At 31.8% G+C, this 24,026-nt stretch overlaps 1 long non-coding RNA gene across 1 annotated transcript in view; it reads left to right on the top strand.

Annotated features, from left to right (window-relative positions):
- The window catches only part of LOC140449002 (uncharacterized), a 28,591-nt gene extending 8,940 nt beyond the window's left edge, over positions 1-19,651 (top strand). The window contains exon 3 of the long non-coding RNA XR_011951749.1: positions 16,497-19,651. This is a non-coding gene — a long non-coding RNA (uncharacterized lncRNA). The remainder of the gene's footprint in view (positions 1-16,496) is intronic.
- Positions 19,652-24,026: the final 4,375 nt, after the last annotated feature.

Consider the following 24,026-nt stretch of genomic DNA (forward strand, 5'->3'; position numbering starts at 1 on the left):
TCAAACTTTCTATATACACTTTTATTCCGGGTAAATCCATTCCACAATAACCGACTTATTTAAATTTCTTATCGATAATATTTGAAAGTCTTGTCTCTGAGGCCTAATGAACAATTCTTCGAACAACTTAAAATACATATTTTGTCTTATACAGGATGTTTGAAAATTTATATGCCCGTGTCTTTATGAAATATCAATAATTTTAATTTTTATTTAAGTAATAAAATTTGTATATCAGTTTTTTATTGCTTATGGACATTCAAAAGTACAACAAAATATATATATATATATTCGGAAAGATTTCCACGGTTAGTACAATTAAACCTAGAGCTAAGATTAATACTACACATTATAAAAATTAATATTAAATTCACTAGTCTTCCGGATTGAACCGCGTTGATTTTAGTTGCACTGAGCTTTCGATATCATCTCTGATGTCTTCTTCAGGGCTTTCGAGGTCTCAGTCTCCCGAGCCCTCAGACACTACTACACTTATCAATGTTCACTTCACTGCTGCTGATGTTCAGCTCACCTGTTCTAGTAGGTAGTAGGTAGTTAGGTATTCTTCGTTCAACACATTAAGAATGTCTCGAATGGGTTTCTGCTTGGTCTTTTATTATAAGGCCAGTGGCGGTATAAAAACATGTTTTGTTAAATACATAGACGTACTCTAGACGATAAGGAGTATAATTATCGTCACAAATGGAACATATTTAGTTCTGTATATTGACAGATCAGGGTCGTTGTTAAGTTTTCAGAGAGGTCCATGCCTTTCGCAGGTGTTATATGAAACAACAACTATACAACAACAACAACAATTTTAAAAATGATGCTAGATAACTTCATAAAGAATAAAACTCATGAAAATTATGTGAGAAGAGTTGAAGATCTACAATAGTTCATTTATTTTCAACAATATTTTATACTAGTTGCCCCTCTTATTCACATCCCTATAATCATTATATCGTCGGCTTAATTTACAAACTGGGTAACTTCTATCGGTAAAACTTTTCAGGAAACGCTAAAAACTGTTTTCTTCTAATTACAAGACGAATATTAAAAAATAAATGAATCTAATATAAAGTTTTTATCAAAAATAATGTAGAGCGGAAGAATGCACTTTGAATTTTAATTATATTAAGCCATTAAAAACAAAATAAAGGAGTTTGGTATTTTTCTTAGTAAAATTTGTCCATAATTTGGAGATACGTCTTTTTTTAAAGCAATAAAACTAATAATAACTCTTACAGAAACAGGTTTATTTTAATAAAAAAGTGAGTAGAAAATTAAGTAAAAGTAGTAAATTAAAATTTTTTTTCTAAGTTTTGTGGGGTAGCTTGTCATAAAAATCGTGATAATCACATTCCATAGATAATTTTAATTGCTGGAGGTGCTGAAACTTTTCGTTTTTAATTTTAAGTATATTTGTATGTAGTTGGGGAAGGGCGATAGAACTAATAGGCATAACGTTGTAACAAAATTAGGAATGTGGGGCAAAAATGTGCAGTGTAGCAATAGGGTGAACTCTAAAATGCACCTTGATACACCAACGAACTAATATGGGGAATAACGGAAGATGGAAGGGATTAGATAGAAATAAATTATGTAAAAGAAATAAATATGAATTTTATGAAGTAAATATGAATTTTAAAATATAACAGAATTAAGTGTTGGCTAGCGACTATGCAGGAGAATGACCACTTGACACTCAAAGAAGGATTCGGCCAATTTGCATGCCCTACAGAGACCGTAAGATATAAGAATTAATGACAAGAAAACCACCAAGAAATAAACAGATGAAAAAAATAAAAGCTGCTCTAGTGAATGGTTGGGCGCCAGGAAGTTAAATGTTTTCTTCCGAGATATCTTGTATTGCTGAAATATGAAAGATAGGTATTAATTGAAATATTGAATTGTTTTAACCCAACTTTAATAAATACCAATTTTATGTACAGACTATTTTAAACACTTATATATGACCCATCACCTCTTATATACAATTAACTTATCTATATTTACAGTAAAATCCCTGAATAATTATAAAACAATTTACCCCTTAAAAATTTCAAATTGTGACAAAAGTTAGATCCAAAAATAATGTATAAATAATAAATATAATTATATACTACTCACTAATAGTTAGTTTTCGTTCAAAAATTGTTTAGGTTTTTAAGTAAAAATTCTCCGGGATATGTGTGCACACAATAACCTAACAAAGAGAAATTCAAGGGAGAGTTATAACCTCATCCCTTGGTAAACAATAAATAATTAAATTAAATTACAATGATAAAATGTTTTTTTTTTAGGAAAAATTGAAAATATTTATTATTAAGGATAGTTTTTGTTATTAAAAATTGAACCAAAAGTTAAACCTTGAAGAGGACATAAAAAAATTATTTAAAGTAATTGAATGATAATAAAAAAAAATAAGTCAGTTCTTCCTGTCGGTTTCCCTCGAAGAGTGGAGAACTGGACTCAGGTGGTAACAAGATACCAAACCTGTATTCCCTGGATCAGGTACTATTGGACAAATACGTCCCTTTAAACTGCTTCTTAATTTCCCATAAAAAAACCAACTTGAAACTCCTTCCCCTTATCTTTATTAAGTATAACCCCAACTAAAAAATAATTCTTCCCCTGACTTGTAACTGGATTCTTGAGTAGGCTAAAAAAACAGTTGTGTTACTCCAAGTTTTTGTACATACAAAAGTTAAGGAAAAACACAAGGGTTATCAACCTTGGAAGGCGATACAAAAAATGTCAGCAAGTGACCTTAAATTGAAATAAAAACCTTAATGGTTTTCGGTAAATAGTGACCTTCGAATGGTGTGACAATGTTTTTATAATGTATGGATATATTAAATAGATAATTTTAACGGAAAACATGATCTTTATATTAAATAGAATAGAAAAAAAAGAAATATTAGCCGGTTTACATGGTATGAAATTGAAATACATAATTGTTTACTTTAACTCTTGAAAGGAAATAAAAATTTGAGATAGATATAGAATCTAATACTTATAATTTATTTAGGTATAAAACTTTTCCTTAATGAAATAAGGTGAAATATAACATGTATCAAATATATGAAATACCTATCAAAGACGAAATGAAAATAGGTCTGAATTTTACTAACAATGGCGGATGATGTAAAGGATTTTTCCTTATAATTTATTTGTAATGTTATCTTACCGGCTAGGGTGATCCAACTGAAAATATCCTCGTACAAAACAACAAAATAACTCAAATGGTTTCTTCTAAAATAACAGCTCTTCACATAAAAAATAAACTTAAACTAAATTCGGGAAAAAAAAAATGGACTCCCAGCCGCTCTACTCTGAGATGTTTATTCACTCACATCCAGTTAACAAGTGACAAGTTGAGATTTTACACGTCGCAGAATAAATGTACTTTCAGAATTTCGCCGCTGAGGGCGCAGTTTAATGCCAACCTCAGAAAATAATATTCACTGGGAGTTATTTAAATATTTAGTTTAAGAATATTTCAATATGAATTTAATTTAGAACTAAATTAAAAGATTCCAGTCACAAAAAGAAGGTAAACGATTATTTAAGTAACGGACTCGTTACATTCCCCTCTTACTTGGAGAAAAAAATTTTTAGTGAAAAAATTTTTTTTTTTTTTTTTTTACTTGACTGATTGGTTAGATGTAGGTTAACCAATACTTTAACCATATGTGGAGCAATCAAGAATCGAGAAAAAAAATAAACTTATATATAAAAAATTATAGCCATGGCAACAATTTGCCAAGTACAGCTATAACTATATTAACTCACTAAAATACTTCCAAAACAATCTACATCGATTCACACGATTATCATTAACCACAGATTATGAGTGATGTAGAAATAAAAATATGGTTTCATCTAAAGAGACCCACATGTAACTAAGTACAAAGTCACATACTATCTAGAGTAAAATTAAAGTAGAGTAAAGCTTTAACATAGCATAGTATAGACTAGTACTACAAATACTCAATGTAAATAATCCAAAATAATGTGAAATCGGACCCTGGTTCCAAAATTGACTCATCAATGGACAACAGATTTATAGAAGAGCATATCCAAGGAATAATCAATCAGGCAAATAGGTGGACCGATACACAATAATAAGTAATAATAAAAATACCAACGTACTTATATAAAACAATATAAGTAACAATAAAAATACCAAATGTATAGACAACAATATAAGTGTCGAATTGGATGGTAAATCCAAAATTGACCATACAGTGGACAACAGATTTATAAAGTAGCATATCCAAAGATAATCAATCAGGCAAATAATGACCCAATTCACACTATAACCAAATAAACCAAATAGGGTAGGTCCACATATACCCACATCCGGTAATATGTGCCTAACCTTAAAATTCATCAAATAAATTATTGGATCAAAATGTGGGACTAACGGCTTAAACAAAAGGACAGCCATAAAATCGATTCCATCCTGATGATCTGCCATCAGTACATTTGGGATCCAAAATAAAGACCAAAAATAAAAACTAGAAAAAACAACAAAATTAACTTATGCTGATACTCGATAACTATAGCAGGTAGCTACAACAAATTTATAAGAATATCTAACATAAGAGCACTAAAAAGAGTTTAATGTGCCAGTAACTCTAACAACCATAGCAAAACAGTAAGGGTTAAGGTAGGAGTAATAACAAAACAGAACATCAAGAACGAGTAGACCAATTTCTGAAGAAACTGCAGATTTATAATTCGTTCTGATATTAATAAAAGAGAACAAGATAATTCCTAATTCAATATACCAAAATATAGATAAGTGCCTGAGGAAAGAAGTGAAAATAACTATAAATGGTCATTTGTTGCCAAAATATGGAATCACTATCCATAACTGTAATCTAAACATGTTAGCTGTAAAGGGAGCAATCCATGACTTGAATAAACTATTTTATAAGTAAGAATAATAAATCAGCTAAGGAACAACAATTCTTATATTAGACCAAAGTCTGAAAATATTAAGGATTAAAGCTAAATGTTCAAATCCTAAGACGTTCTACTGCCTAGATAACTGTACAACTTGTCATGAAAATGGTGAATTCCGAAATTCATTGCACAACTGAGGCCAACAATTGAACTAAAACTTCGAACCCACATATTCAGTCACATATACACAGGCAGAATAGTCTATATAATATAGAAGTGTACTAAAATTATGCATACTGATTATCTATATAAATTCCTAATGACATAACAAAAAACCATCCCACATAGCACATTCAGATACATGTTCCTATATAACTTGATCATGACCAATAAACGGAATCAAATCCATAAAAAAAATTACAACATTCTTTCCAACCTGGCAAAACAAGTAAGCAAAATGGGAACATAGGTTATACAACACATAAACATATAGCACAGTATAGTAGTATTACAATATTTAGTTCCATACCAATGCAACATCTAATCGTAAACACTCTAATGGCCTTAATAATTTTAACTTATTATAAACAAATACTAATCAAAGTATAAGCTGTAGATATATCAAATCTGGTGATTAATAACAAAAATCTAAGAAAATATCAAATCGTAACCAAACCGAGCCAAAACAATAACACTCATAGGAATAAGTTAACTTAATAGAGATTAAGTTAATCTTCCTCTGAAGATGAAGATGTTGCCTCATCTGTTGTATTATCAGGGAGTAAATCCTTTATATGAAATTGACCAATTCGTCTATTTGTCGAATTGTCTTTTAATTCATATACTAAAGGAGATATTACCCTAACGACAGTACAGGGAACATATTTCTGACAAAACTTAGCAGAAATGGCATCACCTTTATTTGATTTTACAAAATTCCATTTCAAAACTCGATCGCCCACAAAAAATCGCAAGTCTCGTTTCCTCAAATTATACTGATGCTGATTTCTACGGTAAGAAGCTTTCAACTTCTTCCTAATGTCAGCGAATATTGGAGGTAAGTTTTGGAGATCTTCCATACGGTGAAGTTTCTCAGAAATTTGAGGAAGAGTTGTTGAATTTTCAGAAATTAAACCGAAATAATCACCTGACAATGGAACATGCCTACCAAAATTAACATAAGCTGGAGAGCACTGAGTGGTTTCATGAACAGAAGTTCGAATGGCTTGAGCAACTGAATGAATGTACTGATCCCCAGCTCTATGATCAGTGTAAGTGTAAGATCGAAGAGCAGTAACAATGCTACGATTTACACGTTCAGTGTGGTTAGCTTGCGGATGATAAGCTGCATTGTAGAATATCTTTTGGACCTTATATTTACTTAAAAGATCTTTAAAGGCTTTAGCAATAAATTGTGGACCATTATCACATGATACTATTTGGGGAATACCAAATAGTAAGAACACTTGCTCCTCTAAGAACTTCAAAATAGCTGGAGTTGTAGCCTTACGAAGAGGGCAAACTAAAGGAAATTTGGTGAAGTAATCTACAACAACCAAACAATACGTATTACCTGAATAACTACGTGGATACGGTCCAATAAGGTCTAAAGAGATCATTTGCCAAGGAAAATTAATGTTCCTAAACGAACCCATTAATCCAGCTTGAGGTAGGTTACTCGGCTTGCATGTTGCACAAACTCTACATCTAGAGATGTATTTCTTAACTGAGTTGCGCAGACCAGGCCAGTAATATAACTCAGCTATTTTACTAAATGTTTTATAAAAACCAAAGTGACCTGATGTCACATCATCATGAAAAGTTCTCAAGACTTTATCCCTATTTGCTGTTGGGACTACTATTTTCCAATCAGACATATTCGATAAAGATTCAACTGGACTGATTACATGTTTATACAGGATATTATTCTCTACCTTGAAATCAGGATATCTAGTAGGTTCTTGGGTGACATTATGAATCATCTTTCGATACCAATTATCTGGAGATAAAGTGGACAGATCTAAAAGATTGATATCGAATGTACGTGACAACGCATCTGCAACCACAACACCATTGGCTTTGCGATGAACAATATTATAATCAAAGACAGAAAGCCTACAAATCCAACGGGATAAACGTTGTGACGGATTTTTCATGGAATGTAACCATAATAAAGAACTATGATCTGTGATGATAGTAAACTTACGACCCTCAAGATAGTACCGAAAGGCATCAAGACCATGGATAATTGCAAGAAGTTCTCTCTCTGTGGTGGAATAATTTTTCTGTGCTTTATTGAGCTTTTTGCTGGTATAAGCTATTGGATGTTCCGAACCATCCTTCATTTGAAACAGTACACCACCTGAAGCAGTGTTGGAACAATCTGTCATGAGATAGAAATGCTCTTTAAAATTCGGAGATGTCATGACAGGTGCACTAGTAAGAGCTTCTTTTATACGCCGGAAAGCATCATCGGCTTCTGAAGTCCATGTAATAGTTTGGCCTTTTTTCCTATTTTTAAGGAGATCTGTAAGTGGAGATAACAAAGTAGAATAAGACGGCACAAACCGACGATAATATCCACACATGCCTAATATCCTACGGACTTGGGTAGTAGTCTTAGGTATAGGAAAATCCTTGATAGCAGTAACTTTATCAGGATCAGTCCTTAAACCTTTACTGTCGACTACATATCCTAAAAATTTAAGACTAGGACGACAAAACTGACATTTATCTAAATTAATAGTTAAATTAGCCTCTTTGAGACGTAAAAACAACTTATCCAAAATTTCCATATGAAGAGAAAAATCAGGAGTGACAACCAAAATGTCATCCAAATAATAAAAAACATAGGGCTCTAACTGAGGACCAATGACTAAGTCCATCAGACGACACATTGTCTGAGGAGCTGAAACAAGACCAAAAGGCATAGTGACAAACTGAAATAATCCTTTCCCACTAACTGCAAAAGCTGTATACTTTTTACTTTCCTCACTCAAAGGAATCTGTAAAAAAGCTTTAGATAGATCGATAGAAGAAATATACCTAGCATTCTGGAGTTTACTTAGAATGACGTCTATTCGGGGAATAGGATAAGCATCCCGATTTGTAGTAATATTATTCAACTTTCGACCATCGAAGCAAACCCTAAAAGATCCATCTTTTTTCTTGGTTAACCACAAAGGACTACAGTAAGAAGACGTGGAAGGTTCAATGATCTTTAACTCTAACATGGAATCAATTTCCTTTTCCAAGTCAACTTGCCAAGCCTGAGGAATAGGATACTGATATTGTCTAAAAGGTGTGGTATCTCCCACTTCGATAGTGTGAGATATTAAGGATGTACGACCTAATTTGTCTTTTGACGAAAGGGTTGTAAATTTAGAGATCATATTCTCTAATTGACTTTGTTCTGAACTAGATAAACTAGTAAAATCCTGAATAGCACTAAGTAAGGACAGATTAAATTGAGAAATAGAAAAGGAAAAATTAGAACAATTTAGTGTGCTATTAAAAGCATTTAAGAAGTCCATACCTAAAATTATAGAATTCTGAACTGAAGGAATAATATAGAATGTAATTTGTTTACATAAACCTGCTACTGTGATTTCAGTTTCAAATTTGCCTGTAATAGACTGAACTGTACCATCTGCAGTAGACACTTGCAGAGAGGAAATGGGCATAATGGAAACCTCAGCATTTTTCAGTAAAGTTAATGAATGTGAACCTATCACAGAAATGTTCGAGCCACTATCTAAAAGAGCTAAACAAGATTGTCCTAAAATCTTAATAGGAAGATAAGGTCTATTATCATTATGTTTTCTCACTAATAACGAATTCAAATCAAAACAACAATTATCTGATTGATCAAAAATTTTAAATGGTACTAAACTCAACTTATTATCTCTACCTACACAATCAGAGGATGCAATAGGCAAACAAGAAGAATCAGAAATAAAAGAATCCTCCTGAATTGTGGTAGACTCTGGTATAGATACTGGAACTACTACACTGCTACTATTATGTTTATTACTAAAATTTGGGAAGATATTTGGGGAAGATAATCTATGCGAATGAAATGTATTATATTGAGAAGTTACTTCTTGGAGTGACTTGGTGTGGTGTGTGTTGGTTTTTTGGGGACAACCCCTTTCCCTTTCCGACTGGAAGATGGGTTTGGGTGGCTTGACGTGGTTGGACCAGTGACTTCGCTTGATGTAACGGTTTGATTCCCTGATGGGGGTGTGGACGGAGAAACGCTCAGGGGACGGGCCTCCGATCGTTCGTTTCCCGAACACTTAAAGCAATTTCGTTTGAGGGTATTTTCCCTACCACAACCGTGGCAGAAAATACGGGTACGAGGGATGCCGCAATCATAAAAAGTGTGGCCAGACTCACGACAATTCCAGCACACTACAGAACTTACAACTGAGATATTACGCTCAGGGCCCTTAGATTGCCAAGAACGGTGCCTAAAAGGATTTTGGTGACCGAAAGAGTCAGAAGAGTGTTTGGAAGTGGTGGGAGGTTGAGAAGACCAAGATAAAGTTTCCTCCAAACGTTTACATTTCTCGGTGATGTCTGCTATACTGTTGATGTCTACTAAAGCTAATTGTTGATGATAAAATGGCAATAGACATTTCAGAATAATCTTAATTTTTGCAGAATCTGTTAGAGGAGTCTCAAGGCGACTACACATACCCAAAATGTTATTGATAAACATCGTAACAGACTCATTTGGCTTCTGTTTACGATTTTTGATTTGGTCTAGAAGGTCATCTTGAAAAGAATATGGTAGAAAATCAGATTTAAGTTTCTGAGCCAAATCAGACCAATTAGAAAAATTATTGCGGTTGTTTCTAAACCACGTAAAAGCTGCGCCTGTAAACAATTCAGCAGAAGCTGCAAAAAGATCATCTTCACTTACTCCTCTCGATACTCGAAGACATTCCACCCTATCCAAAAAAGAAATTACTTGGTCATAATGACCTTCACCAGAAAATGTAATGCCCCATTTATGTACCTGAACAGGTTTGGGGTGTAGAAATGAGTTAGCTGCTTGGACAGAAGAAATAGGAGTTGAAGTAGCAATTGGATTTACTCGTGAATCAAGTTCACCCTCTAGGCTAAGAATTCGGATTGAAATTGAGCGTTTATAAGATTGCTGATCCTCATTTGAACACGACAATAAATGAACACGGCCTGAGACATGAGCTAGACGTGATATCAGCCTGGAGTATAGGCTATCTTGGACAGTCCCTCTAAAATCGGATATCCTTTTAGCCAAATCATCCACAGTCTCATCAATCTCTTCTTGCTGTTCTAGAAAAGGAATACTTGTGGCAGAAATTTGTCGAAAGCTTCTGTTTCCTTCTTCTTGCCTTAAAGCTCCACGCAATAGTTTGCGTTTTAAATCCACATTGGAAGACTCATCAATATTGATGTCCCTAATTCTCAACTCATAATCTAATTCCTTGACTAATAAATGTTCTACCTTGAATGCAGACATTGTGAAAAAAAAATAGATGAATAAAGGAATAGACAAAGGAAATAATGTATTACCACTCCACAAAATCAATCGAAGAATAATCTAAAGTTTTCAAAAAAAAAATATGAATATATATGTACCAACACACCACAAAATCAATCCAAGAATAATCTAAAGTTATTCACAAAAATTTTAAAATGGTTAAGTAAAGTTAAGTAAATATAACACAATCCTTGAAGCAACACACAATGGTTTCAACAAGTATATGATTAACAAATAATTGAATATAAAAAACCCACCAATATTGGCTAATATATATATAAAAATAGTAATATCTAAATTATTAAATTCTTATAGTTCAATAATTAGTAAAATAGATTGTTAACTGTACACAATGATTAAGAAGGTGAGGGTTTAAATATGAATATAAGTAAACTGCAGCAATACAAGTATACCTATAAATGTAAATCTAATAAGAAAAGATAAATAAATAAGGAAGTTAAAAAAAAATGAACAGAGAGCAACAGGAACAAATTAGAAATAATAAAGAATATTTTGCAAAGAGAAATATACTACAGAATGTACGGTCTGAACTGAGAAAAGGCACCACGTTGGGCTCGCCAATGTAACAAAATTAGGAATGTGGGGCAAAAATGTGCAGTGTAGCAATAGGGTGAACTCTAAAATGCACCTTGATACACCAACGAACTAATATGGGGAATAACGGAAGATGGAAGGGATTAGATAGAAATAAATTATGTAAAAGAAATAAATATGAATTTTATGAAGTAAATATGAATTTTAAAATATAACAGAATTAAGTGTTGGCTAGCGACTATGCAGGAGAATGACCACTTGACACTCAAAGAAGGATTCGGCCAATTTGCATGCCCTACAGAGACCGTAAGATATAAGAATTAATGACAAGAAAACCACCAAGAAATAAACAGATGAAAAAAATAAAAGCTGCTCTAGTGAATGGTTGGGCGCCAGGAAGTTAAATGTTTTCTTCCGAGATATCTTGTATTGCTGAAATATGAAAGATAGGTATTAATTGAAATATTGAATTGTTTTAACCCAACTTTAATAAATACCAATTTTATGTACAGACTATTTTAAACACTTATATATGACCCATCACCTCTTATATACAATTAACTTATCTATATTTACAGTAAAATCCCTGAATAATTATAAAACAATTTACCCCTTAAAAATTTCAAATTGTGACAAAAGTTAGATCCAAAAATAATGTATAAATAATAAATATAATTATATACTACTCACTAATAGTTAGTTTTCGTTCAAAAATTGTTTAGGTTTTTAAGTAAAAATTCTCCGGGATATGTGTGCACACAATAACCTAACAAAGAGAAATTCAAGGGAGAGTTATAACCTCATCCCTTGGTAAACAATAAATAATTAAATTAAATTACAATGATAAAATGTTTTTTTTTTAGGAAAAATTGAAAATATTTATTATTAAGGATAGTTTTTGTTATTAAAAATTGAACCAAAAGTTAAACCTTGAAGAGGACATAAAAAAATTATTTAAAGTAATTGAATGATAATAAAAAAAAAATAAGTCAGTTCTTCCTGTCGGTTTCCCTCGAAGAGTGGAGAACTGGACTCAGGTGGTAACAAGATACCAAACCTGTATTCCCTGGATCAGGTACTATTGGACAAATACGTCCCTTTAAACTGCTTCTTAATTTCCCATAAAAAAACCAACTTGAAACTCCTTCCCCTTATCTTTATTAAGTATAACCCCAACTAAAAAATAATTCTTCCCCTGACTTGTAACTGGATTCTTGAGTAGGCTAAAAAAACAGTTGTGTTACTCCAAGTTTTTGTACATACAAAAGTTAAGGAAAAACACAAGGGTTATCAACCTTGGAAGGCGATACAAAAAATGTCAGCAAGTGACCTTAAATTGAAATAAAAACCTTAATGGTTTTCGGTAAATAGTGACCTTCGAATGGTGTGACAATGTTTTTATAATGTATGGATATATTAAATAGATAATTTTAACGGAAAACATGATCTTTATATTAAATAGAATAGAAAAAAAAGAAATATTAGCCGGTTTACATGGTATGAAATTGAAATACATAATTGTTTACTTTAACTCTTGAAAGGAAATAAAAATTTGAGATAGATATAGAATCTAATACTTATAATTTATTTAGGTATAAAACTTTTCCTTAATGAAATAAGGTGAAATATAACATGTATCAAATATATGAAATACCTATCAAAGACGAAATGAAAATAGGTCTGAATTTTACTAACAATGGCGGATGATGTAAAGGATTTTTCCTTATAATTTATTTGTAATGTTATCTTACCGGCTAGGGTGATCCAACTGAAAATATCCTCGTACAAAACAACAAAATAACTCAAATGGTTTCTTCTAAAATAACAGCTCTTCACATAAAAAATAAACTTAAACTAAATTCGGGAAAAAAAATGGACTCCCAGCCGCTCTACTCTGAGATGTTTATTCACTCACATCCAGTTAACAAGTGACAAGTTGAGATTTTACACGTCGCAGAATAAATGTACTTTCAGAATTTCGCCGCTGAGGGCGCAGTTTAATGCCAACCTCAGAAAATAATATTCACTGGGAGTTATTTAAATATTTAGTTTAAGAATATTTCAATATGAATTTAATTTAGAACTAAATTAAAAGATTCCAGTCACAAAAAGAAGGTAAACGATTATTTAAGTAACGGACTCGTTACAACGTTACTTATATTTAGCCGTACCGGTAAGGTGTGCCAATCTTCGGTGTGACGAAGCTTAAAAAAAATACCATCCTTGGAGTATTTTAAAGCTTTAATATCGTTTTTAGTGAGTTCACCAACAACTGCTTTGCATGGTCTTATCGATTAAACGAACTGGAGGTGATCATATTTTTGAAAAAATTGTGCGTTAGATATTCTACATTATAAGGACTTTTATGGCAAGCAGTTTTACAGATGGATACATAATCTGCTGGAATGTTAATTTTTTTATTTCGAATTTGCATCTCAATGACGAAGTGGACACTGCACCTCCATCTGGGTGTGACCTTTTTGTAAATACTTTTGAGTTACCGTTAACCCAGTATCTAATACAAAGTTTAATAAACCATTCGATAACGTTGAGTTACGGTTTTGGTACCCACAACCATTACTCCATAATATGATTTCAATGTCCTCAGTACTTTTTTCTTTCAAGTTTCAATTTTAAATTTCATATCATAACAACAACACTGAACTATTGACTTGCACTATTGACGAGGTAGTCTAAAAAATAGTCCCAAGTTACTTTTTGTATAAATTAAAATAAAATATACTTGCACCTAATTGTTATTTACTTCTAGATTTTATTTACAAGTAAAAAACAAAAAAAATATTTTCGTTTTTCTCCTTGATTCATTGACTATTTTTTAGGCCCGCACATTGGGTAAGGTCGATTGTTATATAAAACCTACCATTATGGTCTACAAATATTATTTCTGCGTCTTGTACAATCATAGCATCTACATCCTCAATATTATTGCTTAATTGCTGGAATATAGGTACGGTCGATGTTGGATTATTATCCACATTTTCTTGCATGATGGCACTTTCATTGGCATTATTTAGTGCCTTAAATATTTTGTCAATTCGACTGGACGGGAATTCTTCTGCAAAAAAAACCGCTCGAAAAAAAGCAAAAATACAAAAAAGGTCAATAAAATGGATTAAAAATAGACTCTATTTATTGATTTTCAAGCCCACGGTCTCTATAAACATTTTAACATACTCATCCCTATAGTAGAGCCTTTTTAATAAAAAATGTTTATAAATACAAGATGTTTCACCACTTATACTTTTAAATTTAGGTTGTGGAGTTACGCATTTTGCGAATTAAGCCGAAGATATGCTGAATTGTAGAGCTCTGGTCTCTCCTTTTTCCCACAGAACACTTGTCGATAACCTACAAAGGCTCTATTTTTTAATGTTTTGTGAATAATTGGACTCGTGCATTCGTTGCAGAGCACTGCTATCATATGCTGTCGATGCAGCAGACGCATGCGATTCCTTGCGTCGGACACATAAGGCAGACTGCTTGTATAAAGTTAACATTTGACAGTTAACATTTGGATGTACAGCTCGACGCTTGCGTCGAACGCATGCGACAATTACATAAGAAAGACTGCACCTTAATGGTTCGTTTTTATCGTATTCTTAGGGGTATTCAAAAACCCGTTCAAATTGGGAGCGCAGTAAAACCTAGATAAATTTAATAAAATTAAACAAATTTTTAGTAAAAAATATTCGTGGAAGAACTCTTTGTAGTCTATAATATTGCACTGATGTCATTTTATTGTAAACTGATCAGAAAAAAGTTATAAGACACAAAAAATTTGTTCAAAAATTTTTAATTATCTTTGTATATAACTTGTTTATTTTCTATTTTACGTTAATACGATGAAGTAAAATAATATAAAGTTGGCTACTTCATCTATTTATTTGAAGAAATAGAAATCAGAAAGCATCATCAGTTCATCTAAAAAGCATAATATGAAAAACCAAACATCCATTGAAAAGTCAATATTAATGTGTTACCTTAAAAAGACATGTAGTAGTCAATGGTATAAAATGTAAAGAAGCTTAAGATACCAGACATTAAAAACTTAGGTTGTATAAACAATCAATTGAAACTAAATACAGTTTACAATTTGATTCATAGCACAGCAAAGGACTATGTGGTTATAGTACATGTAATTTAAAAAAGTATGTAAAAACTTATGTAAAAAATAAGTATTTGCCGAGAACTAACAAGATCGTAAGATCACACTTCCAACAGTATGATATTAATTTATTTTATTTTTACTTTAGGTAACGTTATTCTTATTCTTTTCAATAATGTTACCTCAGTTCCACATTCTGCTCCTCTTCTGATTCTCACATATTTTATCTTTATTGTGGTATCTTGTTTGACTATTCCATAGTCTATTATCGATTTTAGCTTTCGTGTTTCTTGTGTCCATGTACATTTATAAATATTTTTATGTCTGAAGAATCCGTTGGTGATTTTTAGGTTGTTAAGTTCTAATAATTCAATCAGACGTTCTCCGTTATCGTTTTATTCATCCTATTCAAATCTCCCCACTACTTTATCGTTTTTCTTCCTTCCGGTTCTGCCGTTAAGGTATCCGGTTATAATTATCTCCACGTTCTTCTTGATTAGCTCCATTTGGTGTTAAAGTTGTTCCGTGAAATTTTCTTTTTCTACTCTCGGGGAATCGTCTGTTGGTGCATATACTCCGACTATCACTGTCTCTTTACCGTATATGCCTATATGCATTTTAATTATCCTCTCGTTGACTGGCTCCCATGTTCTAACCCTGTTCTTCCACTTATTTTTGATTAGTATTCCCACTCCTGCCCTTTGCTCTAGATTCCTTATTAATTCAGTTTCAGCAATGGATATGGTCTCCTATTGTTTCCGTTCCATTTCCTTTCTTTTTGGTTTCTCTTGTTACTAGTATGTCGATGTTGCTTTCTCTAAACTCCTTGATCACTTCCGTCGCCTTTTTGTTCCATTCTTGTATATTCCACCTTGCACACATGAATGTTCTATCTTTTCATCGTTTTGATTTTTGTGATAAGACTGGGTCTTCCGAACTCTTCACAACATTGTCCCCCCCACCCCGTAACCGATGGGGCTCCCTCTATCGGAGGTGTGAATTTCCACACGGGGATGTATTTCTGTATTTGGCGTTTTATCGTGCGATTTTCTTTCTTCTTACCCTTACGTTTTTCTGTGTCTTAGGTTGCTAATTCCTAACGCCACAACCCCCGTTTGGAGGACCTTTCCTTCAGCCGCCCATTCTGGGTCAGACGCTGTTGGTTCAGTCTCGACCATTATAACTTTTCCAGCCATCCTCTGCTCTTGAGACCGTTGACCGGTTTTCACCTGTACCGCAGGTACGGATCCTCACAGGGTGCTATCAGCCGGGTCAGCTAAACCCTGAGTTTTTTAGAGGTGTTACTCCTCTAAATAATACTATCTCAGGATAGAATCCTAAAATTACTGACTACTACTATTATTTCAGATTGCGTCAAAGCGGTCCAAACAGGACAGTTCGTCGACATTTACAACAGAGTTTATACCATAACACTAAACAAGTCAAACCCTGTGTTATCACTTCTAGTGAGATCTGCAGTGAACCAAACCCAAAACCTAACCCGCACCGTCTCTTCCTATGAATATCATACCGAAGCGGACCTCATCAACGATGCGCTGATACTACGTTCAGGAGCCACTTGTAAATATAGTGTGGGCAATTGCACTGACACCAAAGAGCCTACAATGGTCATCCAATGGACAGTTTCCGTTCCTCCAACCTCCAAGGATTATAAGATGATGTGCATTCAACAAATGCGGTCTTCTTGGGAACAAAGAATATTATCTTTAGAAAGAAGCAATACTGAATTAATAAACAAGATTGGCATATTTGTGACAATTACTATAATATTAATGGTTGTTTTTTTATTATTTTTGCTTACTTTTTGCTACAATGCGTACAAAAACTGGATGACCATTAAAATTGAAAATTATGGAGTTGGCTGTAACATTTTGCAATATTCTGTCAATAGAATATTTTGGAAAGAGATAAATCGGCTAAAATCTCAGATTAAGTTTGAAAATACCTATGAGTATATATCTTATGACTCAAAGATGAGTAAAAAATAAATATATCATATAATATCAAAAGTTGTAGATTTATTATGTTGATGGGAGCTTTACAGAACTTTTAAGCCTTTTTTCAGAAATAATAAATCGAGAAAATCGAGAATGTTACTCCAAAACAAAAAGGAATCTACTTGCAGTAGATTACAATAACTTACACAATTTTGAAGTGACGTATGAAGATAAAGGAAGGTTTATATAGAATTAAACAAAGGCATCAAGGTTCTTGCATCAAACCTCATCCAGCGCCTCGAAGACATGCGGTATCACAACCAAATTTAAGTAAAACTTTAGACAAAGCCCCTCCTTGATCAGTTTCACTTAATGAGCTTAGATTTGAATTAGATAGTTTAGCTGAATCATAAATTCTAAATCAAGTTATAGGTAGCACTGCTCGGGTGAGATAATAATTCAAAAACCGAGTGAATTAGTGTTATGATTATTATTATATCTATTAATATTATTTTATATTTTATGTGTTTAGATATTTTCTATTGGTCGTCTGTTTCTTTTATATAGTGGCCCATATGTTCAATCGGAAATTAATCCCTTAATTTGTAATCTCACATTATTCTTAACTTCTTAACCTTTTATAGTTTCACCGTGTATAATTGAGACATTCTAAAACTATATCGAGTAATATTTTAATAATTAAAGTTCATCCACCTGCAAACCTGCACTTAATGAATTGTCGAATAACATATTTTATATTTGAACTTCCTAAGTGTTGCAATAATGGCCTAGATTAAATTGTAGAGTAAGCTCATAGTTCAAATTTTATTAGTATAATAGAAGCATTAACCTCTGTGCTGAGGTATACATTATTTGTGAAATTATAAATTGGGGATTTGAGCTCATTTGAGCGCAGTCTATTAAAGAAAGTTACCTAACTAACATCTATAGTGCAATTAGTAGTAGCTGTCAATAAAACCATAATTTTTACTCCACAACTTCAACATTTTATTGTATTTACCATCGTCGATCGAAAAGAAGCGGACAAAGGGGCATTACAAAACGATTCGATCCTAACAACTACAATCGAATCTGTCCATTGGTCCTTCGAGCCAGATCTTATATAGTATATGATATTATAGCTATAAGTTTCAATATAAAGTTTAGATTTTCATTCAAAATTTGTACAAACTTTACTTCTTAATGTTTATAAACAATCGGGATATGATTTTTTTACAAATAGTCCCTAACTTTGTTCCAGCTAGTTTCTTTACCAGCTATCCAATGGTTGTACGTACAAGTCTGTAGCTTGAAAAATATAGAAGTTATTGCAATTGCTTATAAGTAAAAAACATACCCCTGTTTCAAACGTTTATTTTGTAAATAATTTCGATGAAAACGCAATATGCATTTAACTTTTGAGATAGTTTAAGTCTTAAAGAATCCTATGAAATTTGCTACATGTGTCTAGCATCATTAATAGAGCGAGTTCAATAGTTTAAATATTTAGCCCCAGGGATAAATAAATTAAATAACTTATAACTATTTGGCCGATAGGAGGGACATTTCGCACAAATTTATAAGACGGTAATTCCTCGATGTCAAATGTATTAATAACATTTTATTTTGTTAATAAAAAAATTAATAAAATTTATAAATTAGTGCAAAAAAACTGCTTTTTGTAAATATCTCCGTAAATTATTTATCAATTTTAATTTAAAAAAGGAAATTCTTGATATAAAAAAATGATAATATTGTTTATGTAAAATATAAGAGAAAAACTTTATACACAAAAAATCAAATTGTGACCATAAATTATTGTTTAAAAAAAACGCAAGGTAAAAATAAGAGTACTTTTTCATCTATTCGTCATCTAGTAACCCCCAGCTATTTCTTAAAAGCTTCAGATATCTGCGAAAAATTTTTCGACTTTTCTTTTTAACCAGACTGGCCTAATGTGACACGTAAAAGATTTATTTTTCGATAATAATATATAATTAACCCATAGCTATTTCTTGGTTTTGGGATTTAAACTACATTTAACGTTTTTAATTGCTATTTTTTTTTCTTCTTTAATATTCCATAATAGAATTTCATTCCAAGAAAGAGTGATAATAGTTTGTTGTTGCCATTTTTATGGTACTTTTTTTTACATTCATATCTTTTTAAAGATATACCAGAGAGCTCTTTTAAGAGATTCGTTTTTTCTTTGTAATATTTCATATTTTTAACATATATACACAACCATATCAGTGGATTTTATGTGGAAAATGAATTTTTTATCAGTAGTTTTTTTTAAACAAATAAGAATAATTCTGAAACAATGTTTTTACATTACTTACTAACTCTACTTGTAAATTCATAGAAATTCAAACAAGATACTGTTTCTCATAGTTAATATTTTGATCTATTTTTTATATAAACGAAACCTCAATATACTGTTCCTATCTTAGAATATTAGTAAACATTTTTCGTAGTTTATTTGTAATTTTTAATGTATTCTTTAACTTATAGCCTTTATAACTAAAATCATTGTAAATGACATTGCTTTACATCTATATGTTACTTTTTTGTTTGTTTTGTATGTTTTAGAAATTTTTTTATTAAAATATTGAAATAGTATTTTTATTTTTTTTTTCTCCTTGACCGATAACCTCAATTCCAGTGCTATTAGATTTTCATAGGACTTACATAGAACGATTAAATCGATTTGATTAATTTTGGTTTTAAAATATTATCCTAGGATATTCTAAAGGTTTAGAAAATATGATGAAATCATAAGGAAAATAGTAGAAGCAACGGCTTTATTTTTCCATACAAACAGTTACATTATAATCTTATACAAAATGTTTTATACGATGTACTTCTACAGTACCTCTACCTCTACAGTAGTTCATTTAAACATAAAGTGACGTTTAACAAACTTCAAAGTGACGGCTATTTACATTGTTTGTGTACATTAGTGTGTGTATTTTGAGAACGATTTCCGAAGTGGAAATTGAAACGTCAATAAACGTACTTTAACCCTTTAATTGTGGCTTATTCCTATTTAAATAGTAATTATTTTTTAAATTTTCTAGAGCGTGCCAATACAATACTTAACTTTGTTAGATAAATTGAACATAATATTAATCGTATAATAACCAAGGCACAACAAAGCGAGGCCGGGTCAGCTAGTATTTATATATATATATATATATATATATATATATATATATATATATATATATATATATATATATATATATATATAAATTAAGGATCACTCAGAAGAGTGGTGGGTTTTTTTTCGGTCAAAAGGTGGAGAAAAAAGACAAAGTTGATGGCTACTTCATCTATTTATTGAAGACGTTTCGCTTTCTTAAACAGAAAGCATCATCAGTTTATCTAAAAAGAACAATATGAAAAAAACACACAATCATGGAAAAGATGTTACATGTGTTACCTTAAAAAGATATGTAGCAGTCAGTGATATTAAAGTTGTAAAGACACTTAAGTAAATGGACATTATACGATTACGATGTATAAACAATAAATTGAACTAAATAAGTTAACAATTTGTTCAAACTAAGCACAGCAAAAAGAACATGTGGTTTTGTTTTTTATATAAAAAATGTATAAGTAAAAAACATTGAAAAAGAGAATGAAAAACTAAGAAAATCCTAGATGCACTTCCAACAATACAGCAATAGTTATGATTTGATTTTAACTTTAGGTAGCATTATTATATTAATTAATATTGAAATTGAATAATTTAATGTATAATGAAATTACCACTCCTGGCTTCTTGAATGCTGCCGGTAAAATGGTGTTTTATTAAGACAACCACGCCACCAACGCAAAAGACAGTAGAACCTTGAGGTCATTAATTATGACAGAACAGCAAGGTGAAATACCAACCCTAATAATAGAGCGGTTTATTTAAATGATAAGATCAGTTTGGGTGACAACCTGCTTGTAAAGAACCAATAAATGAAAGGAAAGGTGGTTAATAATACCAAATTTCCCTCATTGATCGGCTAAGAAAAAACAAACAAACAAGTGAAGTCAAACCAAAAACTTATATAAAAATCGTCAACGTTGTGGCTGGTTAATCAGCCACAGGTGAAGATCAATTATAATTTCCAACAGTCCAAGGTTCATATACTTGGAGCTGCAAATGAAAAAAGGATTATATGAATCCCTTCAATTATATAACTGTATTGAACTATTTGATTAAAAACAGTTAATACAAATCTGTGTATATGCAACACGAGACTAAGTCAAAAGTAATGCAAGTTGCATAAGTGTAAGATAATATATGTAAGAAATATTTCCTATATATACATATAACATATACATATAACACATGTAACAACTTTTCCATGCTTGTGTAGCTACTTGCTTCCAAGTAGCCATCAACTTTGTCTTTTTTCTCCACCTTTTGACCGAAAAAAAAACCCACCACTCTTCTGAGTGATCCTTAATTTATATTGGATTGACGGTCGTACTCCTTTTCTCGATATATATATATATATATATATATATATATATATATATATATATATATATATATATATATATATATGTATATATATATATATATATATATATATATTGTTATGCTATTTAAATTGTATTATATTGCTTACTTAGGAAAAATCCTGTCTATATTTATTAAATGAACTAATCTCCAATTAATCACAATAAATCAGCATTAATTAATTACAATCTCAGGCTATTTAAATTGTACGATTTACCTTTGATCGTGGATTCAAAATATTTTCCAATTGGCGTCCTAATCGGGATAGGTAATATGACCTGAATAAAATACATAGAATTTCAACTGAACTATATGTGAGATGTCCTTTATTTTAATGAAATTTTATACAACAATCAATCCTGTAATATTTGCAATATACTAACTTTAAATATATGAGAAGTTGTTTTCTATCATGGACCCAAATGTTATTTTACATTGATTTTTAATATGTGTTATAACTAAGCTCTTTTTATAATTCCTTTTTTTTTTTTTAGTGATCGCAAAATTAACTGTCTCTATTATTTATTCAATTTACTTAATTAATAAATGAAAATCACACTCCGGCTCTAATGAAATTTGACTGACCTTTCCTTCTCTGCCGTTGCAATTCTATGGCCACGCCACAACAAAAAAATCCTTTCTCTGCTTCTGCTCCTATTGTGGTCCAGATGACGTACACCTTTCTCCTATCTGTCCTTGTATCTCCAAATATTTCCGGCTTCGTCTGCTATTAATATTTTTAGGCCCTTTGGTTTTCTATCTCTCTGTACCCCGTTCCTCACACTGGTCAGCTTTTCCACCGCAAATAAACACACCCGGTAAATTACGTCTTCGGGACTTCAAAAAAACACAAATCACAAAGCTCCTTCCTTCTTGGACGACGAAAACTGACTAACTGACCTTTTTTTCTCTCTCCTATCTCATAGCCAAAACCAAACCTCCTTGCATTCAAAATTTGACCAATAAAAATCATCCACCTCTTGTGAGTATATCGTTACCACCCAACTCTCTCTATAAAACGTCATTCGGGTAATTCCAGAAAACAAATCTTCTTTAATTATTCTAACTAAATCTATCTACTTTACAAATATTTCTTACTAATAGCTACAAACGATACCTGTTTCTCAATTCAATGTCTTTTGTTAATAAACTTTTACCGATATAATCTTTCGGGGAGAAAACCACCGCAAATCCCGGTCCATTGTTCAACACTTTCTATAATACACTTTTATTCCGGGTAAAACCATTTCACAATAACCGACTTATTTAAATTTCTTATCGATAATATTTGAAAGTCTTGTCTCTGAGGCCTAATGAACAATTCTTCGAACAACTTAAAATACATATTTTGTCTTATACAGGATGTTTGAAAATTCATATGCCCGTGTCTTTATGAAATATCAATAATTTTAATTTTTATTTAAGTAATAAAATTTGTATATCGGTTTTTTATTGCTTATGGACATTCAAAAGTACAACAAATCCCCGCCTTTGTAATCGATAAAATTTATCAATTTATGCAACTAAATTTTCTCGAGGCAAAATAAACGCACTTCCTGTATGCTATCTGTACTTATGCTACGTATTATCCTATCCTACTATCTACTTTATACAAATTTAAATCTTCATTCGTGATATTTATATACATCATGGATATTATAAATACCTCTGATCTTTTCAGAATCCATATGTTTCAACTCATAGCTGTTTACTCCATCTTCGTTGTTTACTATGTATGGCCCTTCGAAAACAGGCATCAATTTTGCGCAAATACCGGTCTGAAGATTTGACACTCTTAATGCTCTTACCATTACTTTGTCACCCTTTTGGAAAGTTACTGGTCTTCGTTTCCTATTATGACCCTGTCTCTGGATGTATTTCTCATTGCTTCTTCTTAATCTCCTCTGAACGGTTTCTATAACCTGTCGATACTCTCTTTGTTCTGGATCTTCCCACGGTCTTATCGGCCCTTATCTCATTTAACGAAAATATCCCTTCGTCTTGTGTCAGTATATTCAATCCCACATGTAATGTAATTGTCTCCTTTTTTCCTGTATCTTCGTCCCGTGTTAAAGCGTCAGCTATTATGTTGTCTTTCCCTTTGATGTATCGAAATTGGAAATCATACTCTTGTAAGAGCAGAATGCCTCTGTGTATTCTGTTATTTACCAATCGATTCTTCATGATGTGTATCAATGCTGCATGATCCGTTTCGATGGTGAATTTAGCTCCCAATAAGTAAAACCTTAATTTGTTTACGCAAAATAGTACACTGGCGAATTCCAACTCGGTGACACTGTATTTTCTCTCATGTGTTTTAGTCACTCGAGATATAAAACATATCGGAACCTCTTGGCCGTTTTGTATTTGCGACAACACTCCTGCAAATTTCTGTATCGACGCATCCGTACGGAGTAT

The sequence above is a fragment of the Diabrotica undecimpunctata genome, chromosome 1 (genome assembly GCF_040954645.1).
Source record: "Diabrotica undecimpunctata isolate CICGRU chromosome 1, icDiaUnde3, whole genome shotgun sequence".
NCBI classification, from domain to species: domain Eukaryota; kingdom Metazoa; phylum Arthropoda; class Insecta; order Coleoptera; family Chrysomelidae; genus Diabrotica; species Diabrotica undecimpunctata.